The 27,489-nt window shown below is 36.7% G+C and overlaps 1 protein-coding gene across 2 annotated transcripts in view; it reads left to right on the top strand.

The window, feature by feature from the left end:
• Positions 1-27,489, top strand: part of ZNF292 (zinc finger protein 292) — an 87,305-nt gene that overhangs the window by 16,943 nt on the left and 42,873 nt on the right. The gene's annotated exons all lie outside the window — the stretch shown is intronic.

Raw genomic sequence — 27,489 nt, 5'->3', positions numbered from 1 at the left:
GGTAATCAATACATATTTATGAACTATAATGGGAGCAACTTGTTGAAGAAATTGGTTTCTAATCTCCACATAATAACTCTTTTTTCCTCCACATATAAGCGAGATAATTTCTTTATTTTATTGGATTAAGAAAAAAAAATCTGCATTTATGGTGTGTTTTGTCTCTTTTATTTGGCACAAAGAAGTACCTAAAACTCTTGGAGAAAAATAGGGTCATTGTCACATCAGTGATCTTTATGCAGCTTTTAATTGGGTATTCAACCAGTAAACATTTGAATATGAAACCTCAATATAGGAGTATCTAATTATAAATTGTATATGTTTGTATACACAGTAGTCCCCCTCTTATCTGTCCTTCGTTTCACTTTTTGTGGTTTCGGTTACCCATGGTCATTTGTGGTCCAGAGCAGATGATCTTCCTTCTAACACAGGTCAGTAGTAGCCTAATGCTGCATCACAGTGCCTATGTCATTCACTTCACTTTATCTCATTGGGTAGGCGTTAATTAATTTCATCCTAAGAAGAAGAAGGGTTAGTATAGCACAATAAGATATTTTGAAAGAGTGTGTACACACACACACCACATATATGTACTATTACAGCTTATATAGTTATTTGAGTCTGTGTACTAAATTAAAAATTTATGTTTTAGATAAATTCGATAGAACAAGAAGTTTTTTCTATACTTCACTGTATACTTTCTTTGGAAACCGCTGGTTTATGGTGCTATGAGTAGCTGATGTTTCTGAGATAAATTATTAAATAACTGCCTGATTTATTTTTCCCATTTTCAGAGTGTACTGGAGATACGACAGCAGTGACAGCCGATTTTAATTACTGTCTTTTAGTCAAATTTAATGTAGTGTATATTTCCAGTTTATTGTTTCTGTCATGCTTTACCCTTTATGAAGATACCTGAGTATTAAGTGTCCCAGTTACCAGATTCCCTCTCAGCTCTGAATCACCTCAATTACTTGCTCTGCAGTATTGGAGTTTGACCCTTTAAGCATTTCTTCTTTGATTGATGTTCAGCTTTGTTAGTAGAGCATACTGAAGGGACACTACACAAGGAAGGGGCTTTAGTTTTGGTTTCTTGCTCCTACTGCATGACTGCTAGTAGGACAGATATGGAGACATCCAGTGGTCCTCTGCCCCAGATTGAGTGCCCACAGTAGACACACTCTTGGTGAGCTCACAGCCCCAGCCCCAACTTACTGACCATCTCACCATAGTTCCCCTGACATGTACATTGCACACCCCAAACATCATGTCTCCTTCCTGGAGAGCCAGCAGCTAACACCCCAACTCCCCCTGCAGTTCTTCTTAGACCGTAGAGAGTTGTTTTCCATGGCCCTCCCTGTTTAGGCACTGCTGGGTCAGGTTCTTAGTGTTTCCTAACTACTTATATTACATTAGCAGCAAGGCTTCATGGAGTAGATGAATAGGGCAAGTAAGTTCAGGATTCCAGTTGTGCCATCATCACTCTGGTTTTTAACAGTTATTATGTGAGTAAGTTACCTTTTTTTCATTTAAGGGACCTGTGTTGAATTTCTCATCCTAATAAAAATAGTGATCAAATTTTTAGGTAAAAAGTGCTTACATATAACAATTTGTCAATTCTTTTTGACTTAAATACATAAAAAGTATTGTGAATTATGGGTACAGGTCAATCGTGATAAGTATCAGTGAACTTTTTTTTTTTAAATCATCTTGTCCAGGGCACCTGGGTGGCTCAGCTGGTTAAGCAACTGTCTTCGGCTCAGGTCATGATCCCGGAGTCCTGGGATCGAGTCCCGCTTCGGGCTCCCAGCTCAGTGGGGAGCCTGCTTCTCCCTCTGACCCTCTCCCCTCTCATGCTATTTCTCTCTCAAATAAATAAATAAATAAAATCTTTAAAAAAAAAATCATCTTGTTCAGTAATTTACTTGACTAAATCTCTGGATTCCAAGGCCTGGCCACTTAGTACTGGAAAATACATACATCCATAGCCAAATCTACAGCTGAAGGGCTGTTGGATGAACCTATTCCGTGGACAAATGTTTTATATTTATTGGTGACCAAATACAGTTTGGTTCTGGATTAAAAACTACTGTCATTACTTAACTGTTTGTCTCTTCCAGCAGTGACAATAAATGTCTACAAACCCCAGGAATATAAAGTAAAACGAATGACTTAGGTAGGGAAAGAAAATGAGCAACTAGAGTTCCCACCCAGATTCACTAATTGCTGACTACCTCCTTATTACTGCTATGTGGGAATTCTGGCCTAGGTTTGCTAGATCTTCTGGTTTCTCAAGAAGAACTAGAAATCCAGATTCTTAGTATAAAATCACAATTTTGAAATATTGGCAACTAATTAAAAATGTCTGGGGGAGAAGCACCCCCATACACTGTATGAGCCAAACAAAACATGTCTGGGTAATTTAAATTTATTCCTGGATATTTTGAGCAATCTATCGTTTGCCAGAAACAGGACATGAAAAACAACTCCTCCCTCAGAGTGAGTTTTGGTTCTTTATGATTCCATCACAGTCTGTGTGTTTCCATTTTTCATTTGCATCCCTGGGAATTGTAGTCTCCTGAATGCATCTGGAAAGAGAGGTGTACAAATAGCCAATAAGGTAAGGTGAGGGAAACAACTAGGTTGCTTTGGTACCTAATTTGGAATAGATCTCTAAGGTAAAGTTTCCCATTGGCAGATAGGTAGAAATCTCTTAACATCTTCCTGGTCGTCTTCTCCTGCTTTGTTTAATTTATCCGGAGGCCTGACAGATATTTAGCCAGTATTTTAACTTTCTAACTATTTAAACATTGTGTATATCCAAGTGTGATTTAATGAATATCTCAGTGGAAGGATGGAAGAGAGCCAGTCAGGTAACTCTAGCTTGCAACCACGTTAACTTGCAACTTACATGATTAAAATTTTAAAAATATACTTATGTTAAAATAAGTTTATAGAATGTCAACATTGCTTAATTTTTTGCATTATCTGAGAAAATTCTCAAGTTTAGATTAATAATGGCCAGCTGTATTAGCTTCTGATTATTTTAGCAAGTTTAGTTCACTGTGTTGAAAGAGCCAATATCAAGTTTGATAACCAAGTAAAAATAGCCAGTATCAAATATGAAAATGAGTATAATAATGAAGGGTTTTTAAAAATACAAATCTTAGGGGCACCTGGGTGGCTCAGTTGGTTAAGCATCTGCCTTTGGCTCAGGTCATGATCCCGGGGTCCTGGGTTAGAGCCCCTCATTGGGCTCCCTGTTCATTGGGGAGTCTGCTTCTCCCTTGCTCTCTCCCTTTTGTGTTCTCTCTCTCAAGTAAATAAATAAAACCTTAAAAAAAATACAAATCTTAAAAATAAATAATTATAAATACGAATCTTTTTGAGGTAGGCTCCACATGAAGCCCAACACAGGGCTTGAACTCAGGACCCTGAGATCAAGACCTGGGTTGAGATCGAGAGTCCGATACTTAACTGACTCAGCCACCCAGGTGACCTGACAAATCATTTTTTTTAAATAAATTTTTTATTAAAATAGTTTTAAATTTACAGAAACATTGTGAAGACAGTACATTGAATTACCAAATACCTCACAGTTTGTTTCCCACATTAGTCACATCATGCATTAGTATGGTACATTTGTCACAGTTAACCAATATTGATACAGTATCATTAAAATCTATATTCAGATTTCCTTAGTTTTTATCTTAATGTTTTTTCTGTCAGGATCCCATCCAGGATGCCACATTAACTTTTGGTTGTCATATCTCCTTCAGCTCCTCTGAGCTGTGATGATTTCTCAGATTTTTCTTATTTTTGATGACTTTAAGTTTTGAAGAGTACTGGTCAGATATTATCTAGAATATTCCTCAATTGGAATTTGTCTAATGTTTTTCTCTTGATTAGGTTGGAGTTATGGTATTTTGGAGGAAGACCACACAGGTAAAGTGCCATTGTCGTCACAGTCATATCAAGGGTGCATATTACCAACATGACCTAACTGTTGATCTTCACCTTGATCACCTGGCTTTAGCACTGTTTGTCAGATTTCTCCACTGTGAAGTCATTCTTTTTTAGCTCTTTCCATACTGTACTCTTTGGAAAGTCACGGTGTACATACAGCCCACAATTAAGAGGTGGGAAGTTATACTCTACTTCCTTGAGAGTGGAATCTAGGTAAATTATTGGGAATTTTTTTCTGTAGGAGGTTTGTCTCTTCTCCTGCATTTATTTATTCAGTCACTTATTTACATCAGTATGGATTCATGGATATTTATTGTATACTCTGGGTTATAATCCAGTATTGTATTTTCTTGCCCAAATTGTTCCAGCTTTGGGCATTGGGAGCTATTTCAGTTCACTCATGTATTCCTTTGACATAGCTCTTCACCCCAATCCGTGTGTGTGTTTTGCATGTGGGTGTGTTTTAGCACAAGTTTTTTTATCTAGAAGAAAAATTTTAAAATACAGGTTACGTTTTATGTACTAGTTATCCCTCCTTTTTTACACCCTTGCTAACCCTAAAACCCAGTAATTAACAAAATTCAACTACTGTGTCAAGATAAAAGATCCTAGAAAATTTTGAAGTTCTCAAAGCAGTGAAGAATGCCCATGCTTGCTACAGGGAAATTTACCGGGAAATGGAGCTTTTAGGCAAGTGGATAGATATTTTTAAGAAGAATGAAGAAAATGGCGCACCTGGGTGGCTCAGTCGTTAAGCGTCTGCCTTCGGCTCAGGTCATGATCCCAGGGTCCTGGGATCGAGCCCCGCATCGGGCTCCCTGCTCAGTGGGAAGCCTGCTTCTCCCTCTCCCACTCCCCCTGCTTGTGTTCCCTCTCTCGCTGTCTCTCTCTCTGTCAAATAAATAAATAAAATCTTAAAAAAAAAAAAGAAGAATGAAGAAAAAATTCCTTCAAGGGAATGTTTAAATAGCTAAAAACATCTTTGAAGCATAAGTTTTACTTTTGATCAACTTTAATAGTTTTTGGTGATATAAAACTCATTTCCAGTAATTGGACTTTCATATATAAACAGCTTGTATAGTTTGATTTACTAGGAGCCAGTGAAGTCATTGGTTGGGGTGGGGGGGGGTGGTCACAACTCTCTAGTACATAGTATTAATACTAATTCCGGTTTTTTCTTCACTGTTTCCTTTTTTAAGTTATAAAAATAACATTCTTGTTATTTAAAAATCCAAGCAATACAAAGGTTATTATCTTCTCCATCCTGTTCCCCTCTTTACTCCTGAAGTAACTAGTTACAAAATTGAGTATCTTTCCAGACATTTTTCTGTGTATTCACATAAGTATAATTCATTCATATTTTTATGTTCAAGCTTAAAAAGTGGGATCATGTATATTGTCCTGTGCCATACATTTTTTTTCCACCTTATGATAGATATATCCTGGACATCATTCCATATCAATAAATTCAAAACTACTTCATTCTTTTTATTTTACTTTTTTAAATTTTTAAAGATTTTTATTTATTTTTTAAGAGATTTCATTTATTTATTTGACAGAGAGAGAGAGAACAAGCCGGGGGAGGGGGAACAGCAGGCAGAGGGAGAAGCAAGGAGCCCAATGCGGGGCTCTATCCCAGGACCCTGGGATCATGACCTGAGCCGAAGGCAGCCTCTTAAATGACTGAGCCACCCAGATACCCCTTAAGATTTTATTTTTTTTTAAGTAATCTCTATACCCAACATGGGGCTCTAACTCATGACACCAAGATCAAGAGTCACACACTTTTCCAACTGAGCCAGCCAGGCACCTCTACTTCATTTTTTTTAAATAAAACGTTTCATAGTATGGACATACCATAACTTATTAAAGTGTCTTCTATTAGTGACATTTATGTTATTTCCAATATTTTGGACTACAGGAAATGTCAAAATACCCTTATATCTCTATTTTTGCATGTATGTGACAGTATTTGTTTAGGATTATTTTGTGGAACCAGAATTTTTAGTTTAGCAGTTCTGCCCATGTAAAATGTTTGTATTGCCAGCTTGACCTCCAGAAGACTGTACTGATAAACATTCTACAGCACTGGTCGTTTTTAAAGTTTTATAATTTTTGCTATTTTGCAGGGTGAAATGGTGTTTCCTTGTAATCTTTTTATTTCTGGCAACGCTGGAGGTTTAATTTCTTTTTCTTACACATACGCTTTGCAATGAAGAAGTCTTTCAAAAGTTTTGATTTTCCATCTCTGAATCTGGGTATTGAGCGTGCTATAGTAAAAGTAGTTTTCAGATAATTTCTATTTTAGAAGTATTTTTTAAGCCTTCTGTCAGGTACCTCTGAATTATAGTTAATGTTTTTTTAAAAAGTAATATGATTTTGAACCATTAATGTTTAAGCAATGTTTAATATATGTTGATTGGTATTTTTCATTAGTTTCAAATTATTTCTGTAAATTTGATTACTTATATTAGAAAATTCAGACAGCCAGGGATCTATGACTTAAGTGACACTAATTTGTTTAAAATTTGTCAAGTCTGCTTCCACAGAACAATCACAAACAAACTTTCTCTATATCCTCACCAAAACTTGGTATTGTCTTTTTAATTAAAGCCATTCTAGTGGATATGCAGTGGTTTCTTGTAGTTTAATTTGCATTTCCCTGATGACTAATGATACAGCATGTACTTTTTAAGCCATTTGTTTTCTTTGACAAACTGTCCATTTAAAACCTTTGCCTATTTTTTTTTTTTTTTTTAAAGATTTTATTTATTCATTTGACAGAGAGAGACACGAGAGAGGGAACACAAGCAGTGGGAGTGGGAGAGGGAGAAGCAGGCTTCCCGTGGAGCAGGGAGCCCGATGCGGGGCTCGATCCCAGGGCCCTGGGATCATGACCTGAGCCGAAGGCAGCCGCTTAACGACTGAGCCACCCAGGCGCCCCAAACCTTTGCCTATTTTTGAGGGGTCATTTGTCTTTTTATTATGGAGTTGTAATAGTTGTTTATTTCTACGTTATCTGATAATATCACTTAAAAACATTTTCTTCCAGCCTGTGCCTCTCTTCATTTTTTTAACTTTTTTTAAAATGAGAAATGTTTTTACTCTCCGTTTTTTTTGAGGTATAATTGACAGATAAAATTATATATATTTAAGGTGCACAAGATGATGATTTGATATATACATTATGAAATGATTACAGTCAAGTTAATTAAAACATTCATCACCTCACAGTTGCCAATTGCGTGTGTGTGCGTGCGTTGAGAACGCTTATGATTTACTCTCTTAACAAATTTGAAGTATACAATACATATTAACTCTAGTCATCATGCTAAACATTAGTTCCCCAGAATCTGTTCATCTTATAACTGAAAGTTTATATACTCTTTGGTCAGCATTTCTGTTTCCCTCACCACCACCTCCAGTCACTGGCAACCACCACTCTATATTCTCAGTTTCTGTGAGTTTGACTTTTTTTTAAAGGTTCGGTGTATGAGTGACGTCATTACAGTATTTGACTTTCTGTGTTTGGCCTGTTTCATTTAGCATAATGTCCTCTAGGTTCATATATATTGTAGCAAATAGCAGGATTTTCTTTTTTTTTTTTTATGGCTGAATAATATTCTGTGTTGAATATATATCACATTTATTTATTCATTGGCCAACAGTTAGGTTATTTCCATATATTGGCTATTGTGAGTAACGCGGCAGTGAATATGGAAGTGCAGATACCTCTTTGAGATACTGATTTCATTTCCTTCGGGTATATACCCAGAGGTGGGATTGCTAGATCATGTGGTAGCCCCATTTTTAATTTTCTGAGAAACCCCATACTGTTTTCCATAATGGCTATACCAATTTACATTCCCACCAGTAGTGTACATGGGTTCTTTTTTCTCCACCCATCGTCAACACTTCTCTCTTATCTTTCTGATATTAGGTGTGAGGTGGTATCGCATTGTGGTTTTGATTTGCATTCCCTGATTAATGATGTTGAGCACCTTTTTATATACCTGTTGGCCATTTGTATCCTTTGGAAAAATGTTTCCAGGTCCTTTGCCCATTTTTTAATTGGATTTTTTGTTGTCGTTACCAAGTTGTATGAGTTCCTTATATATTTCAGATATATATATTTCCGGTATCAACCCCCTTATCAGATATATGATTTGCAAATATTTTCTCTCATTTCATGTTTCCTCTTAATTTTGTTGATTGTTTCCTTTGCTGTACAGAAGCTTTTTAGTTTGATGTAGTCCCACCCGTCCATTTTTGCTTTTGTTGCCTGTGCCTTTGGTGTCGTAGCCAAAAAAAGTCATTGCTAAGACCAGTGTCAAGGAGTTTTGTTTTGTTTTCTTCTAGGAATTTTATGGTTTCAGGTCTTATCTACATTTATGTCCTCAATATATTTTCAGGTTTGTTTTTGTGAGTGGTATGAGATAGGAGTCCCAATTTCATTCTTTTGTATGTGAATATTCAGTTTTCTCAAGACCATTTATTGAAGAGACCATTTAATGAAGAGACCATTTATTGAAGAGTCTTTCCCCATTGTGTGTTCTTGGCACCCTTGTCAGAATATTAGTTGGCCATATATATATGGGTTTATTTCCAGGCTCTCTATTACATTCCATTGATCTCTTTGTCTGTTTTTATGCCAGTGCCATACTGTCTTGATTACTCTAGCTTCATAATACAGTTTGGAAACCAGGAAATGTTATGTGTCCATCTTTGTTCTTTCTCAGGATTGCTTTGGTAATTTGGGGTCTTTTGTGGTTCCATACAAATTTTAGGATTGTTTGTTCTTTCTCTGTGGCAGATGTCATTGGAATTTTGATAGGATTGCATTAAGTATATGGATTGCTTTGGGTATTTACAGACATTTTAACAATATTCTTCCAATCCATGAGCATGGACTTCATCTTTGCATTTACAGGTTTCTCCCACTATCCAGAGTAGAGCATTCTTACGAAACTTTTCATAAGCCAAAATTGTGTAAAGTGAAGAAGCAATTACCATTTCATAAAAGCAAAAATCCTCTTCAGATTTCTTTCAGTTAGTGAAAACAGGTACTAATGTAGGTCTTCAGTAAAAGCCTAGTAGCATAAAGCAAACTTTCAGATAACGGGAAAACTGTATCTTTTGCAATTTCTTTAATTGATGTCTTACATCTGATTTTTGTATTTTGGTTTCATACCTTGCAACTTTACTGAATTTGTGTCTTTTCATTTTTTAATGGCATTTTTTGAAGTGCAAAATTTTTAATTTTGATAAAATCCAATTCAGCTGTTCCTTTTTATAAAGATCACACTTTTAGTGTTGTATCTATGAACTCTTATCCTAATCCTTTGTCACTAAGATTTTATCCTACATTTTCTTCTAGGAGTTTTATAGGTTTGGCTGTTCATTTAAGTATGGTCCATTTTGAGTTAATTTTTATATGTGATGTAAATGTCTCATTTCATTTTTATGCATGTGAATATCCAATTGTACCAGTACCATTTGTTATGTTGAGAATGGATCACATCCCTTCATAGCTCAGCTTATGTTGATTAACATTTTTCCTGGGAAGAAGTAACTTTTTAATTTGTTTTAAATCAAAGCTCCTTGTGGATCATTGAGTATAATGAAAGTGACTAGGGGAAAACTGGTTTCTAATTAATTTTATTGCCATCCAGGATAGTTATTAAAAGTTACAGAAATGAAAGAAATTGAGCATCTTTTAAGCTGGGCTACCTGCAATTGTATTTCATGTTCTAAGGTAAGTATACTAGTCCATTTGGGCTTCTATAACAAAAATACCATAAACTGTGTAGCTTAAAAACAACAGAAATTCATTTCTCACAGTTCAGGCTAGAGAGTCCAGGATCAGGGCACTGGCAGAATCAGTGTCTGGTGAGAGCCTACTTGCAGTTCATAGACAGCGCCTTCTTGCTGTGTCTCACATGGTGGAAAGGGCAAAGGAGTTTTCTTGAACCTCTTTTATAAGGGCACACTCACATTCATGAGGGCTCTACCCTCAAGAGACCTAATCAATTCTCAGAGGCCCCACCTCCTAATACCATCATCTTGGGAGTTAGTATTTCAGCATATGAATTTTGAGGGACGCGTGTATTCAGTCCGTAGCAGTGGGGATATCATATATGTGGCATTGGCCCACGATAGACATACCCAGTAGACTCTGGTACCTTTTCTGGCTGAGCCCCAGCAAGTTCAGATTGAAACTCATGCTGTTGTTATTTATGGCATCTTGACTCTGCTTCTTTGAATATGGTTATGTGCAAATGGGTTTGTAGGTTCCTGGATATACTAGGGTTAAATTCTGTGTAGAGGGTGTTTGTTTGTTTGTTTTTTCCCCCTGCAGGATTTTGGACCTCCTGTGTGGCATTTAGCTATATGTTGGAATAAAGTCATCCCTCTAGACTTGAGCCATATGCTTCCCTTCACTATGACTGTTTGACTATTGGAATCATGATATAAAGGTACAGGTCTGCCAGACATATGCCCTTATGGTTCTTGGAATATAAATACAAAGTCAAAATTGTCCTTTTTAGGGTGCCCTATGTACAGAAATGATTATATAGCATTATGAGAATTAGTTCATTGGATGGGATCTAAAAACATTCCTACTCTAGGTTATGTAGTAGGCATTTTTTTTTTCACTACTTCCATTACATCGAGTTTCATAGGAAGTTAGTCACTTGTGAGCATTGTGAATAGTTTAGTATCAGACATGTTCATATTGATCCAATATTGACACCCTCTACACCAAGAAACTGATCTGGTTGCATGTGTAAGCCTTCCTTATTGCAAAAGATACACTCTACAAGAACTGGGCTATGTCAGGGTAGGGAATAGGAAATTGGAGATCATGATGTTCATGCCACCTAAGTGCTGCAAAGAAAATAGGCCTTGGAGTCTGAGAAACTCTGGAGAGTGAGTGTTTATAGCATCTATATTGAAGTAAGATGATAAAATGATCTTGGATTTCATTTTAAGTAAGAGACTCTCCTGAATTCTCGTTTAGGAGAAAGGTATATAAAAGCATCCTCAGAAGAAAATATGGTGATGGAAAGCTCAAACCTGAGATACAGAGGCGGACTTGGGAGTTTAAGTGATGTAGATGAACATCAGTTCTTTAAGTCAGACTTCTGACAAGCTTGGTAGTTGGAATTCTCTTGGACCTCTTATGTATTTGCATTGTCCGCCGTAATGACATTTTTATTTTTCCTTTCCAGTCTTTATGACTTTCATTTCTTTTTTGAATTGCACTTATTAGTCCTATGGTGTTGAATAGAAACAGTGGTAGCAGGCATTTTTGTTTTGTTTCAGACTTTAAAGGGAAATGATTTTAACATTTCACTTTCACCAATTCTAGTCAGAGGTACCTTTTACCCCAAAGTCTTCCTGGGATTTTAGTTGATCACGATTTTATCTTTATACTGGATTAGCCATCTAGCTAATTGTTTCTATCCTTGGCCCATTTCAGTTGGATTGTGTGTGTTTCTTTTCTTTTTTTTTTTTAAAGTGATTTGTAAGAGTTATTTTTATGTTAATGAATATATTAATAAGTATTCTTTGGGAATATGGATTCCAGATATTTCTTCCCAGTTCGTGGCTTTTCATTTGATTTTTTGTGGGGTTTTGATGAACAGAAGTTTTACATTTTAATGTTGCTGCAGTTGTCATTGTCTTCCTTTATGGTTTTGTATTTTGTGTCTTATTTAAGAAGTCCTTCATTTTCCCTTGAGATATTCTCCTCTTATGTTTTCTTCTTACAGTTTTAAAGTATTACTTTTCCCGTTTTTGTATTCGATCCATATAGGGTATAATTTTGCTGTGTGCTGGGAATAGTTGTAATTTTTTCCCCCTGGATAACTGGTGGTTTCATTGTTTTTTAAGGAAGAGTCTGTACTTTACTCACTGTTTTTTTTTTTTTTTTAATTTTATTTATTTATTTTAAAGATCTATTCATTTGACACTCAGAGAGATTCAGGGGGAGAGGCTGAGCCGGGAGCCGGACATGGGACTCGATCCCAGGACCTAGAGATCATGCCCTGAGCCGAAGGCAGACGCCTAACCATCTGAGCCACTCACGTGCCCCTACTCACTGGTTTCTAATGGCACATCTTTTATGTACCAAGCTCCTATGTATACCTAGTAGCGCTCTTTTAAAGCTCTGATTCTCTTCTATCATCTGTATCTGTACCAATATCACATTCTCTTAGTTTATCTTTAGGATAAGTTTTGCTATCTCATTAGGGCAGATACTGCCACCTGGCTCTTCAAAATTGGTTTGTCCTTTTGTATGAATCTTAAAATCAACTTACCAAGTTATATGAAAAATCCTATGGGGAATTTCATTGACATTGCTTTGATTTTATAGATTAAATTTGGGTCACATTGCCATCTTTATTAATTTTATCTTACTACCTCCATGAATGAGGTTACTTCCATTTATTCAGGCCTTCTTTTATGTCTTTAAGTGAAGTTTCATATTTTTTTTCTGACAAGATCCTAAAAATATTTTGTTAAATTTATTCCTAGGTAGTCATGGGTTTTGTGAGTGGTATTTTTTTTAACAGTTATGTTTTCTACTTATTTACTTGTGAACAGAATTGATTTTTTGCATTGACTTGATAACCCTGCAACTATACTGAATTCCCTTCAACTTCTTATGTATGCATTGTCTGCAGTAATGACATTTAAAAAAAAAATTTATTTATTAGAGCGTGTGTGCGCACACCAGCAGGGGGAGGGGCAGAGGGAGAGCGGGGAGAAAGAATCTTAAGCAGGCTCCATGTCTAGTGCGGAGCCCATAGTGGGGCTCAATCTCAGGACTCTGAGATCTTGACCCGAGCAGAAACCAAGAGTCAGTCACTTAACTGACTGAGCCACCCAGGTGCCCTGATAAGTGATTTTTTTTTTCCTATCCAGCCTTTATTACTTAAACTTGTTTTCTTACTACACTGATTAGCCCTACAATGTTGAATAGAAGCAATGATAGCAGGCATTTTTATTTGGTTTCTGACTTTAAAGGGAAATATTTTTAACATTTCACCTGTAAGTATGAGATTTGCTGTGGGTTTTACTGAATACCCTCAGTTATGTTGAGGAGCTTTCCTTTTATTCATTGTTGCAAAGAAGGTTTTATTTTTTTTCTTTACCTTGAATGGGTTGCATTTTTATATGTTCTTTTTTGAGTAATTATTGAAATAATCATATAGTGTCCCCTTTAAATCTATTATTATGGTAAATTAGTAAATAGATTTTTCTAATTTCAAACTGTCCTTGTATTGCTAGGATAAATCCTACTGGGTCCAGAATACTTTTTAAAAATACATTGTAGCCATTCTTTCCATCCCGAATAACTCAGTCCTTATCTTTAATCCATTGCTTAGGGTGAAGTAGGTAATCTGGGGATGGGAGCAGGGGTGCTGCATTGACCCACAGTGAGTGTTAGAGCCCAGATTGGGCAGGGAGGGTGTCTGCACAGAGTAGCAGCTCAGTGGGGCAGGAGTCAGGGCCCAGTTAGGATGACATATGCTTCATAGGGAGATGGCTCACATGGCTGTGTGTGGAGATTTAGAACCCAAGTGTAATGAGTAGAGAGCATCCATGAAGGGGGAAGGGAGCAGCCTGAGGTGGGGCTTCACAGCCAGACCAGGGTAAGGGGTGCATTTCTGCAGAGGGGCATTTCTGTCAGAGCCTAAGCAGAGGAGAAGGGTGGTTGGGGGAGGGTGGAATTACCTAGAGAGACAGCCAATTCCAGCATACTAAGTCAGAACCCAGAAGGAGGGCAGACCCTGCTTTAATCAAGTGATCAAAAGGAATGTCCTAATGGGACAGACTGAAATCAGGTACCACTTAATACAATGCGATACAATGAGAAGAAATCACTATCACTTCTGTGGTATTCCTGCTAAAATGCATAACATGAATACAATTACAGGAAAATACCAAACCCAAATTAAGGGACATTCTACAAAATAACTGGCCCATAATCTTTGATAGTATAATGGTCCTAAATGATAACTAAATACATTGCATGGTTCTGAACTCTATCCTTTTCTCTACAAGGAATGATTGGGATAATTGGCACACTTGAATGGTGTCTGAGAATTAAATGGCATTAACTTATCAATATTTATTTCCTGATTTTCATGGTCATACTCTGTTGACATAGGAGGTCCTTGTTTGTAGGAAATACACACAAATATTTAAAGGCAGTGGGGCATTAGGTTGGCAACTAACTTCCAAATGGTTCAGGGAAAATTTTTCTCTGTACTGTATTTCCAACTTTTCTGTAACTTTGTGATTGTTTCAAAATATTTTTAAAATTTTTAAATGTTTATTGTAGGATTTGATTTAGTAACATTTAGGATTTTTTTAAAAATTTTATTTATTTATTTGATAGAGAGTACAAGCAGGGGGAGTAGCAGGCAGAGGGGGAGGGAGAAGCAGGCTCCAATGTGGGGCTCCATCTCAGGACGCTGAGATCATTTCCTGAGCCAAAGGCAGCCGCTTAACCAACTGAGTCACCCAGGCGCCCAACATTTAGGATTTTAAAATCTCTGCTTGTGAGTGAGTTTGCCTGTGATTTTCCTTTCTCATGCTACGTATGCCCAGTTTTCAAGTTTATAGTAGCCTCAAACAATGAATTGGGAGAGTTTTCTTTCCCTCCATTTTCTCCTTTTTTCCAAAAGTTTCTATAATAAAGAGATGATCTGTTTTCTAACAGATTGCAGGATTTTCCTGTAAAAATTTGGTGATTTTTTTTATTTAACTGGATTCAGGTTCTTTAGTGGGTAAAGGACTGTTTCTACTTCTTTTTGAGATAGTTTTAGAAACTTTTTCTAAAATACTTCCCATTCAGATTTTTAAGCTTTTTCATTAAAAATCAATTAAGTAAAAAAAAAAAAAAAGATTTTTAAGCATTTCAAATAAGAAATAAGGTTATTTAATGTATTAAGAGTTTAAAAATTGTATTGCTTCTGTAGTGGTGTTCTCTTTCTCATTCGTAATTCTGTATTTGTGCTTTGTGTTTTTTGGGTTTTTTTTTTTGGATAAATTTCGTCAAAAGATTTCTTTTTTAATCTTTTCAAATGATCAGTGTTTGGATTTGTTGATCCTTTCTCTTGTATCTTTAGTTTCTATTTCATTTATTTCTTATCCTTTTTTTACTTTTAAAAAATTATTGTACTTTGAGTTTATTCTGTTCATTGTCTAAGTTAAGTTGGCTTAAGTTGGCTACTTAGTTTTCACAAATTTCTGCATAATCACAAAAAATCTTTTTTATTACAGAAAAATTACAAAATAGTACAATGGATACCTTTCACAGATTTGCTGGTTAACATTTTGCTCTATTTGCTTTGTCTCACACTTTCTTTTCTCTTTTTCCTGGATTTTTAAAGTTAGCAGGCGTCATGACATTGTCCCCCTTCTATTTTTATATCCTAAGGCCAAAGGCAGTCATCACACTTGGGAGATTTAATATTATTAATTCTGCTGGTGGTTTTATACAGTATATTACATATACTGTAATTAGATAATATTAATGTTATCTAACATGAATATTATCTAATTACAGTATATGTTTAGACTTCTGTATTTGTCCCAATAATATCCTCTCTAAATGTTTTTCATTATATCTTTTCTAATGCAGTCAGTTTTGCTTTATCACTATGTATTTCTAGCAATCACCTTGTTGTGCAGAATTGCACAACAAAAATCACAGGGTTCATGGAGAAAATGGGGTTAGAGGCATAACATTCAAAAACTTCATGTCTCTCCCTCCATCCCTTCCTTCCTCCTTTTCTCTCCTTCCCTCCCTCCTTTTCCATCTCTCCCTCCTTTCCTTCCTCCCTCCCCTCCCCCCACAGAGAACCTTATAAAAACAGTAGTACTGTTTTATATACATTTAGTGGTTAGGACATACATAAGTACTAAAATGAATGTGGTACTTGACCTTGAAAAAGACCTGAAGTTTGCTTGTGGAAGTAGGTGTCAGAAGGGATACAGCTTTCGAGTTACTGTGAGGTGGTGGAAGGAGAGTTCTCTGACATTGGACGGAAAGTGTAATACCATGTGTGTGTAGTGTGGTTCAACACACCTGGTGAACTGAGATAGATGGTACATGTTTTTAGTTGTGTGTATTTTGCATATTCCTGCATAGCTCAGTTCCACTGGGTTCAGTTTTCAGCTTTTACCTGATGTTTCTCACCAAAAAAAATCACACATAAGCAAGTGGGAAATTCATGTCTTGCTCATACTGTGTTGAAACAAATGTGTCGGTTTTTTTTTTTTTTAAGAAAAAACTCTATAGCAGAAGTTGGAGTATAAACATTTGCATCTATAAATTTCCCTTTTTAGATTGCTTTAGCTGCATCCTACAAATTTTGATACGTTGTGTTTTGCTATAGTTCAAGTCTAAGTATTATTCTCTGATTTCTGTTATGATTTCTTAGCCATGATTTAGAAGTACTTTTAAAGATTTTCAAGTTTGTAGTTTTCCTTATAGGGTATTCTTGTGATAATTGTTTCTAAATTTATTTCACTGTGTTCAAAGAATGAAATGTATGACATTAATTGTTTGTGTGTTTTTGTGTGTGTGTGTGTGACTGACTGGTTTGTGGTTAGTTTTTGTAAATATTTTATTTGTGTTTGTAAAGAATGTTCATTCTCTAATTGTTTGCCATTTTCTGTAGACTTACTGCCTTAGCTGAATTTTCTGTGTATGTATTGCTAATTGAATCCAAACTCTTCCCTCAGTTGTGTAAATCTCCTCTCAGCTTATTCAGGCACATTAGGTAGTTTATCAAGTTCTCTTGAAGAAATTTCTGCTAGAACCATTAGGTTGCAGTTATTCTTCAGGCCTGTTACACAGCTTTCTTCTTGGATCTTCATCACCTCTCTCTTTGTTAGATTACCTTCTTGGATATCATTCTCAGTTCTTTCCTGCTTTATTCTAATTTTGGCAAAATTCCCTCTTCAGTAGCATCCTGGAAAAATGTGCTTAGAAGGTGAAATTTTTGAGAACTTGCATGTCTGAAAATAACTTTGCTGTCTTAATACTTATGATGGTTGGATAGAAATAATTTCCCCTCAGTTTTTAATACAGTGCTTCATTTTCCTTTGGCTTCAGTGCTGCTGTTGAGAAGTCTACTATTTCCTCCTTTAAGCTTATTTTGATCCTCTTTGTCCTTGAGCTCTGAAATTTTATGAAAAAGTACCTTGGTGTAGGTCTACTTTCAGCAATTGTGATGGGCACTCAGTGGGTCTTTCCATTAAAATACATGTCCTTAGATTCTTGGAAATTTACTTGAATTAGTTCTTTGATTTCTTCCCTTCCATTTCTCTGTTTTGACTTCCTGGAATTCCTGTTGTTAATTATGGGGCCTTGAGCACTGTTCTCCACATTTTCTTGTCTTTTCTCTCCTATCCCTTTTATTTTACTTGCTGGCGACATTTCCTCAGTTTGTCTTCTAGCTCTTTGAGGATTTCATTTCTATTATGTTTAATTAAATCTTTTTTTCTAAATATGATACGGTGTTTTGTTCATAGGTCTAATATATTCTCTCACCTTTGAGGACATTAATGATAGTTTCTGGATTTTGTCTTCTCCCATAGTCTCATAGTCTCTGCTTCAGGTTTCTTTCTTGTTTTTTGGGGTTTTTTGTGTTTTTTTTTTTGAGTTTGTGTTGTGTGTGGTTTTGTTTTTGTTTTTGTTTTTTACCGTTTGTTTTGATCTCTCACTATTAGATGCTTTCCTCAAATGTCTAGTTGGTCCTTGGCTGTGCATATTTAAAGATGTACTACTGAAAAAGTGATTCAGAGCTCCAAGCCCCCAAATGGCGTTTGTTGTCTTCACCATAAGGGAACCTAGCTGGGTTTTTTTTTTTCCTGGGAAAAGCCTGGTAGAATATTTGGGTCTTTTCTCTTGAGTTCCCAGAGAAGGACTCCACTAAAGGCTCTGGAGGTTCTGGCAATGATTTTGGGAAGAGGACTTGAGAAAGGGAGCTGCCTCTGTCGTCAGTGTGTAAAGTTGACTTAATGCCCTGTTATAAAAGAAAGATACCCCCCTCAATTGTGTATAGACACCTTTATTATTTTTTTTTTTAAAAAAAAAAAAAAGGAAAGAAAGAAAGAAAACTTCTCTACAGAATAGCTTCTGCTGGCAATAGAGAGGAATAGTTCCTAGCTTGGGTCACCTAACTGTGGAGAGGGTCTAGGAAATCAGAGAGGCTTAACCGCTTAAATAGACTTTCAACCAGTCCTCTTCCTAGACCCACCTTGACCCGCATTTCTAGAGGCACCTAGTGCTCCCAATTCTTGAGCCCTTTGGTGTTCCTCCAGTTAGTGTCTTTATGTAAAGTCTCCTTAGGAGTCACTTTTAGAGTGCCACTCTTCTATATGCTTTTAAGTGTTTAAAATTTTGTTTCTCTTTCCTCCATTTCTATTTTCTTAGTTTATGTGGCCTTATGCTACTTTATTATTTTATTTTATTTATTTGAGAGAGAGAGTGCACATGTGCACAAAGAAGCAGACTCCCCGCTGAGCAGGGAGCCCAACGCAGGGCTCCATCCCAGGACCCTGGGATCATGACCTGAGCTGAAGGCAGATGCTTAATCAACTGAGCCACCCAGGCACCCCTGCTACTTTAAAAAATTTGTTGTTTTAGTGAAATTTGGAGAGAGCAAGGTGCAATAATGTGTGTATCCAGTCCACCATTTTTACACAAAACCTTAAAATTTTAATAACTTCGAAATTTGAAGAGCATTACACACCAAATGCTCAGGGAGTCCAAAGGGTCAAAACTATAAGATGGTATTTGCCTTCTTTCACTTGTGTACAATGGAGTCTTCCAGAGGTTACAAGATGCGTGATATTGCAACAGATTAAATGCAGAAATAGGCGAATCATGTTTTTTCTAAGTCAAACACTGAAGAAATTTAAAAAATGTAAAATAATGGCATTCATTTTACTAATTTTTTGAAAAGTTTTTTCACTAAAAATATCTTATTTATAGTAACGTGATAGGTTTATTGTTGTTTTTTAAAATCCATTAAAAAATGTATAGTTTAGGGGCGCCTGGGTGGCTCAGTCGTTAAGTGTCTGCCTTCGCCTCAGGTCATGATCTCAGGGTCCTGGGATCGAGCCCCGCATCGGGCTCCCTGTTCTGCGGGAAGCCTATTCTCCCTCTCCCACTCCCCCTGCTTGTGTTCCCTCTCTCGCTGTGTCTCTGTCAAATAAAATCTTAAAAAAAAAAAAAAAAGATTGTGTTTTAAAAAAATGTATAGTTTAAAAATCTTAGTTTTCATTTCAAATATGGTATCAATGGTTATAAACCACATAAAAAACAATCTTTGGTATCCTCAGTAATTTTTTTTGTTTTTAACTTTTTTTTTAAATTTTATTTTATTATGTTATGTTAATCACCATACATTACATCATTAGTTTTTGATGTAGTGTTCCATGATTCATTGTTTGCATATAACACCCAGTGCTCCATTCAATACATGCCCTCTTTAATACCCATCACCAGGCTAACCCATCCCCCCAACCCCCTCCCGTCTAGAACCCTCAGTTTGTTTCTCAGAGTCCATAGTCTCTCATGGTTCATCTCCCCCTCCGATTTCCCCCTCTTCATTTTTCCCTTCCTACTATCTTTTTTTTTTTTTTTTTTAACATATAATGTATTATTTGTTTTAGAGGTACAGGTCTGTGATTCATCAGTCTTACACAATTCACAGCTCTCACCATAGCATATACCCTCCCCAGTGTCCAGTAATTTTTAAGAGAATAAAGATTCATGAGGTCAAAACTTTTGAGGGCTTCTACTCTAGACAATCCTAGATATAAATTGGAACTGAATATAACAGTATAAACATATCCAGTGCTCCACTAGTCTCAGCTTTACATGGAACAGTAATGTGATTTAGTCCTCATGCTTATTAAATTTAACACTACTGTAGTTTTATTCAAAATTCTTTTGTTTTCTCACCTAATAATCCTTAGAGGAACAAAAGGAAGCTGCTGGAAGTTAATCAATACTGTCTTTCTCCCTAGAGTATATATGTTCCAGTCTCTGCTGACTTAGATAATGAGAAATAAGTTTAAGAGCCATAATGTTAAAGTGTGCATTTTTATTCCCAACGGGGTGAAAATGGGCTCTTCAAGAGAAAAACTTAGATATTATAATAGTTTGTGACCCATAAACAGGTATACATCTGGGTATTAAAATTTCATTGGAGATGGGGGATAATTAGGGAAGAAAAATCAAAAGTTTCCTTAGGAAGGGATGATAAGGAAAAAGAGGTTGCAAAACACTGCTTTGGAGATCCTGTTAGAGCATGATCTGTTAACCTTTCTTTTACTTACATTTCTTTCTCTTCCTAAGCTTGCTCCATAATGCCACAGAGTAGAAGCTGTAACCACAAATACTTTGTAGGGGTGCAGTAGGTCTCTTAAAGAGGGAGACAACTAGTTGAGGCTTGTAGCAACCAGAGAGTTTATGTCCGAGGACCTTGGCTTATCACTCAGTTCCAGCCAGTTATTGTCATAGTGGAATATGGGCCCAAAGTTGCCAGAATTCCTAAATTTTTTAGAAAGAAAAGCCAGAAATCCAAATTTTATGGAAAACTTATTTTTAGGGGCTCCTGGGTAGCTCAGTTGGTTAAGCGTCCGACTCTTGATTTCAGCTCAGGTCATGATCTTAGGTTGTGAGATTGAACCCACCTCGGGCTCCATGCTGGGTGTGGAGCCTGCTTAAGATTCTCTCCCTCTCCCTCTGTCGCTCTCCCACCTTTAAAAAACTTGTTTTTAAATATCAGAAGCTAATTTAAATAATTTAAAAATAATAGAGCAATCAAAACCTCTATGAACCACTGCTTTAGGACACCCCCACACATACCACAGTAAGTGTAGTCTCTTCCACCATGATAAAATGTCTCCAGAATATGACTCTCCTACAGCATCCTGAACTCAAGAGTCATCTTGCTCCTGCTTGAATAACTGTGGTAGATCCTCTTGTCCCAAGAGGCTAACCTGTCCTGTTTTGGTTAACTCTGTTTGATGGCTCTGCCTCAGAGGAAGCAGAAATATATCTCCTTCAAACTTTAACCTAGTGGTCCTGGTTTGTTTTGGGAGACCACACAGAATAAAATTTACTCTTCTCTTACATGATAGGTCTTCAAATTTGTGAATTTGACTGTGAATCAAAAATTTCTCCAGAAATGTAGAACATAGAATTTAAACCCTAAAGTCAAGCTGTTAGGGTTTGAATCTCTTCTCTGCCTCTTAACTAGCTCTGTAGTGTTGGAGTTGTTACTTTAATCTTTTTGTATCCCAGTTTGTCCAATTTTAATATAGTACTGTAATTTATTTAATTGCTAATAGGTATTACATGTAAAGCTCTCAAAACAGTGCCTAGTCTGTAGTAAATATTCAGTAAATGTTATTATCCAGGTTAAGCATCCTTAGTTCCATCAATCATTCTTCATATAACACAGTTTTATATTTTCTTGCCATATTTAATACTTTACTCATTAATGGAAGCAATCTGGTGCCTTACAGGAAAACTTTTAAGTTTCTTTCCCTAACTCTTATCTTCTATACTATCCCCTCACACCTCTCAAAACCAGATCCAATGACTTTTATCTTTGTTTATATGTATATATAAATATATGTTTATACATATATATAAATATAAATACACATACATATATGCACACATACATTCACTTCATTCTTGAGGGTATGTGGACATAAAAACCAGTAGACAACCAAACTGTAAGACTGGCTTCTCTCTCACTTTCCTAACAGAACCCTGATTTTATTCACACAGTTTCCTTCCTCCACATGGCTTTACGCTTCAGAGAATCAGGCCCTATCTCCAGCCTTGGAGAGTGGGTTCTGATTGGTTTAAAAGTCAACCAGGGTGTTCCATGATGTCTGGGTGATTTTTGACATAGGTGTGTGATGCAGTTCTGGCCATTGAGACCTGAGGAGAAATCTGATGGGAATTGGGTTTGGGTTTCTGAGAAAGGTTTCCTTGTTCCTAAATGAGATGCACATGAAGAGATAGTCTCATCTTTCTGGTTACTGCTGAGTCTGGGTAAGAAACCTGTTTCACTGTCTTAAGGCCTGGGGGTTGGGTAGGGTACCACCTGAGGAGAGCAGACTGAAGACATAGGTGCGTTCTTGACATAGGTGGGTTCTTGAAGACATTGTTTTTATTTGTTTGTTTGTACTTTTTTTCTTTCAAGTTTTTGCTTAAATTCCAATTAGTTAATAAACTGTGTAACATTAGTTTCAGGTATAGGCTTTAGTGATTCATTACATACAACACCCAGTGCTCATCACAATCTTGAAGACATTGTTGAGCTACTTCACTAACCAATCCTGGAACTGCCCTTCCTCTTAATTTCCTTTTTTCTTGTATGCTGCTTTGAGTCTGACTTCCAACTAAAATAAGCTGAATCAATAAAAAGGTTATTTAATTCTAGTATGGCTGGCAAATTGGATAAATAGTACTTCATCTCATAGTTATGAGGAATAATTGAAGTAATAGAGGTAAAAGGTACTTTGTAGTTAGAGTAACACCACAGATATATAGTTCTCTTACAGTATGCAACCAGTATTTGTGGTAGACAGAATGTTTCACAGAGAATGAGGGTGCTTGGCTTTGCTAATTACCAATTCTATTAATAGTATGCAGGTCACTGGACCCTTTAATTACTAAGAATTAAATGATCTTTAAGGTCTCTTCTAATTCTGTGAAAAGAATAGGAGACCATTCTGAAATTTCCACCTAAAAGCCCTTGTATAGATTAAGGCAGGAGGTATAAATAAGTAAATCTTTTTTTAATTGAAGAAAGCATAATTTTATTAACCAGTTATGTTGGGGATACTTCAGTTTCACAGTGGTTCTCCTGAACTTAGTGCCTTGAGAAACAGGGGAAGCTCTACTATTAACACACTTACTGGCTCTAAATATCAACTCTCAAAGCTTTATATACATAGATATTTTGTTTTTTAACCAGCTTTTTAACTTACTTTCTTATATGGAATCATTATGAGTATATCATCACTTTTCTCATATTATCTCAATCTGCTGTCATCTTTCTACCCTCTCCCTAGTTACATTATTCCCAGACTACTAAATAGCCACCTGAGTGGACTCTGTTTTCACCAAAATCTGCTTCCTCTCCCTCTTCCTCATCTATAAAATGAGGTGAAGAAAGATAGTTCTTTTTTTTTTTTTTAAGATTTTATTTATTTATTTGACAGAGAGAGAGAGATCACAAGTAGGCAGACAGGCAGGCAGGCAGAGGGAGAGGGAGAAGCAGGTTCCCTGCTGAGCAGGGAGCCCGATGCGGGGCTCCATCCCAGGACACTGGGATCATGACCTGAGCCGGAGGCAGACGCTTAACGACTGAGCCACCCAGGCGCCCCTGAAGAGAGAGAGTTTTTTTCTGGTTCTAACATTCTGTGATTTGTCAGTTATTTTTCTCATCAATCCAGACTCTATTAAACCCAAAAGAATTCATCTTTGGTTACCTATTAGAGTTAAGTTTAAAAACTTCTTTCATCTGAGGGACAGTAGAACTGAGTTCATAAAGGAAAGAAATAATGTATGAGTACCCTTTGCAGAGCTAGACATATCAAGAAATGTGGGTCTTGGGAAAAATGTAGGTACAAGCATACCTTGGAAATATTGCAGGTTCAATTTCAGATCACTGCAGTAAAGCAAATATCACAATAAAGTGAGTTAAATGAATTTGTCGGTTTCCCAGTGCACATAAAATTACTCTGTACTGCAGTCTATTAAGTGTGCAATAGCATTAGGCCTAAAAAATACGTACTTAATTTTTTGAAAGATTTTATTTTTAAATAAACTCTACACTGAATGTGGGGCTTGAATTTACAACCCCAAGATCAAGAGTTGCATGCTTCGCCGACTAAGCTAGCCAGGCACCCCTGTACTTAACCTTAATTTAAAAATACTTCATTGCTAAAACATATTAACCATCATCTGAGCTTTTAGTGAGTCATAATCTTTTTGCAAGTGGAGGGTCTTGCTTCGATGATAGCTGCTGACTGATCAGGGTGGTAGTTGCTGAAGTAGGGGTGGCTGTGACATTTTCTTAAAATAAGACAACACTGAAGTTGTTTTGATTGACTCTTCCTTTCAGTAATAATTTCTCAGTAGCATGTGATGCTGTGTGATAGCACTTTGCCCACAGTAGAACTTATTTCAAAATTGGAGTTAGTCCTCTCAAATCCTGCTGCTGCTTTATCAACTAAGTTTATGTAATATTCTAAATCCTTTGTTGTCATTTGAACAGTCTTCATAGCATCTTCACCGGGAGTAGATTCCATCTTAAGAAACCACTTTCTTTGCCCATCCCTAAGATGCAACTCCTCACCTCTTTTAAGTTTTATCATGAGGTTGCAGCAATATAGTCACATCTTCAGGCTCTACTTTTTTTTTTTTAGTTGTTAATTTAATCTCTACACCCCATGTGGGACTCAAACTCACTACCTTGGCCGAGATCAAGAGTCTCATGCTCTTCTGACTGAGCCAGCCAGGCACACTTTCAGGCTCCACTTCTGATTCTAGTTTTCTTGCTGTTTCCACCATATCTGCAGTTACTTCCTCCACTGAAGCCTTGAAGCCTTCAAAGTCATTCATGAGCGTTGCAATCAGCTTCATCCAAACTCCTTTTAATGTTGATATTTCGACCTCTTCCCATGAATCATGAATGTCCTTAATGGCATCTAGAATGGTGAACCCTTTCCAGAACGTTTTAAACTTACTTTGCTCAGATCCATCAGAAGAAACACTGTTTAGGGCAGCTCTAGCCTTATGAAAGTATTTCTTAAATAATAAGATTTGAAAGTTGAAATAACTCTTTGATCCATGGGCTGCACAACAGATGTTGTATTAGTAGGTATGAAAACAACATGAATCTTGTACATCTCCATCATAACTCTTGGGTGACCAGGTGCATTGTCAGTGAGTGGTAATATTTGAAAGGAATCTTTTTTTCAACAGTGGGCTTAAAATTTTCAGTAAACCATGTTGTAAACAGATGTGCTATCCCTCGAGTTTTGTCCCATTTATAGAGCTCAGGCAGAGTAGATCTAGCATAATTCTTAAGGGCTCTAGGGTCTTCAGCATGGGCTTCACTTAAAGTCATTAGCTGCATTAGCCTTTGACACAAGAGTTGGCCTTTTCCTTTGAATCTTTGAAACCAGGCATTGACTTCTCCTTTCTAGCTAAGGAAGTCGTAGGTGGCATCTTTTTGCAATAGAAGGCTGTTTTGTCTACACTGAAAATCTGTTGTTTACTGTAGCCACTTTCATTAATGATCTTAGCTAGATCTTCTGGGTGACTTGCTGATATACCTTACACTTTTATGTTAGAGATGGCTTCTTTTCTTGAACCAACCTCTGCTAGCTTCAAATTTTTCTTCTGCCACTTAACCTCTCTCAGCCTTCATAGATAGAAGAGAGTTAGGGTCTTGCTCTGGATTAGGCTTTGGTTTAAGGGAATCTTGTGGCTGGTGACCTTTTATTCAGACCTCTAAAACTTTATATTAACAAGAAGGCTGTTTCACTTTATTAGCATGCGTGTGTTCATGGGAGTAGCACTTTTCATTTCCTTCAAGAACTTTAACTTTGCATTCATGACGTGGCTGTTTGACTAGGAGGCCTAGCTTTCAGCTTGTCTTGGCTGTTGACATGCCTTCCTCATTAAGCTTAGTCATTTCTAGCTTTTGATTTAAAGTAAGAGATGTGTGACTCTTCTTTCACTTGAATACTGAGAGGGCTCTTGTGGGGTTAATTGCCCTAATTTCAGTATTGTCAGGTCTCTGGGAATAGGAAGGCCCAAGGAGAGGGCGAGAGATGGTCGGTAGAGCATTCAGAACACACACAACATTTATAGATTAAGTTCACGGTCTTAGATGGATGCAGTTTGTGGTGCCCTAAACAATTACAGTAGTAACATTAAAGATCACTGATCACAGATCACCATAGCAAATATAATGATAATGAAAAAGTTTAAAATACTGTAAGAATTACCAAAATGTGACAGACACAAAGTGAGCAAATGCTGTTGGGAAAAATGTGCTGATAGACTTGCTCAATGCAGGGTTGCCAGAAACCTTCAATTTTTAAAAAACGCAATACCTTTGAAACATAATGAAGAAGTGCAACAAAATGAGGAATGCCTAGATATGTATGTACATATATGTAGAAATGTATGACCTTTTTTAGAGTTTCTTTTGGTTAGGAGATAAGAAAAGGAGGAAGCTTATAGTTTCAAACCCATTGGGAAAGTGGTATGTATGCTATATTTTCTCTTCTTTTCCAGCAAAAATTAAAACTCTTCTGGAAATTGATTCATTACTGCTAGAGGACTAATAGGGGAAACCTAAGCATTCAATCCAATCCATGTTAGAGTAGAAACATTTGCCAGGCATGAAATTTCCTAGACATCTAAACATGTTTTTCCAGAAAAAAAAAAAAATTTAATAACTGTGTATAAACAGGTGCTAGCTAAAGTAAGAATTATATGCACAGTTGGTGTTAATTCTGAAATTCTTGAAGATGTGAGGTCATCCTCTGCCACATCACCATAAAACGCCCAAGGAACACATTAAAACCAGCATTAAAAACAGAACATTATACTCTGTTTCATTCCTAGAAATAGATGATTACCAACAATCCCAAAATGCAGATCTTTCTATTCATTTGGTAGGTTTGGTTTAGATTTTATAAGTTTTTTTTTTTTAAGATTTTATTTATTTTTATTTGAGAGAGAAAGCACGCACAAGCAAGCGTGCGTGCACATGCAAGTCGGGGAGGGGCAGAGGGAGAGGGAGAAGACTCGGAGGCTAGATATTTATAAGTTGTGTTGAGGGATTTTTTCTTTTTTACTGCTAACACGAAATACATGCTCTTTCCCAATACCATTTCTCTAACTCTCCAACACCAAATAGGTGTCCTACAATTAAATTCTGACAGTAACTACCTGAACTTAGCATCAAACACCCCCTAGGTTAAAGGGCTCAGTCCCACAAGACTGCCCTCACTTCAGATGTCAGTGGCAAGTTTGGGTCTCCAGGTTACCTGCACTTCTGTCCAACTTGGAGAGAATCAGGGTCTGTGAATATATGACTGCTCAGAGAGTGAGTTGTTATTATGCTGTTCTTTAATTTACCAGCTTACCCTTTCTAGTCCTTCCTTATTCTCTCTGATCACTTACTACTGTTGCAGGTAGTAGAGAGTACAAGGCAGTGTTTTGAGTGTTTGATAGCAGAATGTAAGTTCTTCCTTCCTCCCTCCTAACTTTCTAACTTTCTTCCTACCTTTCTACCTATCTACATATTTTTTAAAAGTTGTTTCTCTATGCCAGAGAGGATATAAGCCCTCATGGAGTTTTCATTCAAGATACCCTCTTTTCTGGGAAAGGGTACCTGAATGTCCACATGTGGGGAGAGGAGTCTTAAATCTTGAAGT

This window comes from Phoca vitulina, unplaced genomic scaffold, assembly GCF_004348235.1.
Source record: "Phoca vitulina isolate PV1807 unplaced genomic scaffold, GSC_HSeal_1.0 scaffold11, whole genome shotgun sequence".
NCBI lineage: Eukaryota > Metazoa > Chordata > Mammalia > Carnivora > Phocidae > Phoca > Phoca vitulina.
The sequence above is the reverse complement of the archived record's forward strand: the minus strand, read 5'-3'. Positions and strand labels throughout refer to the sequence as shown.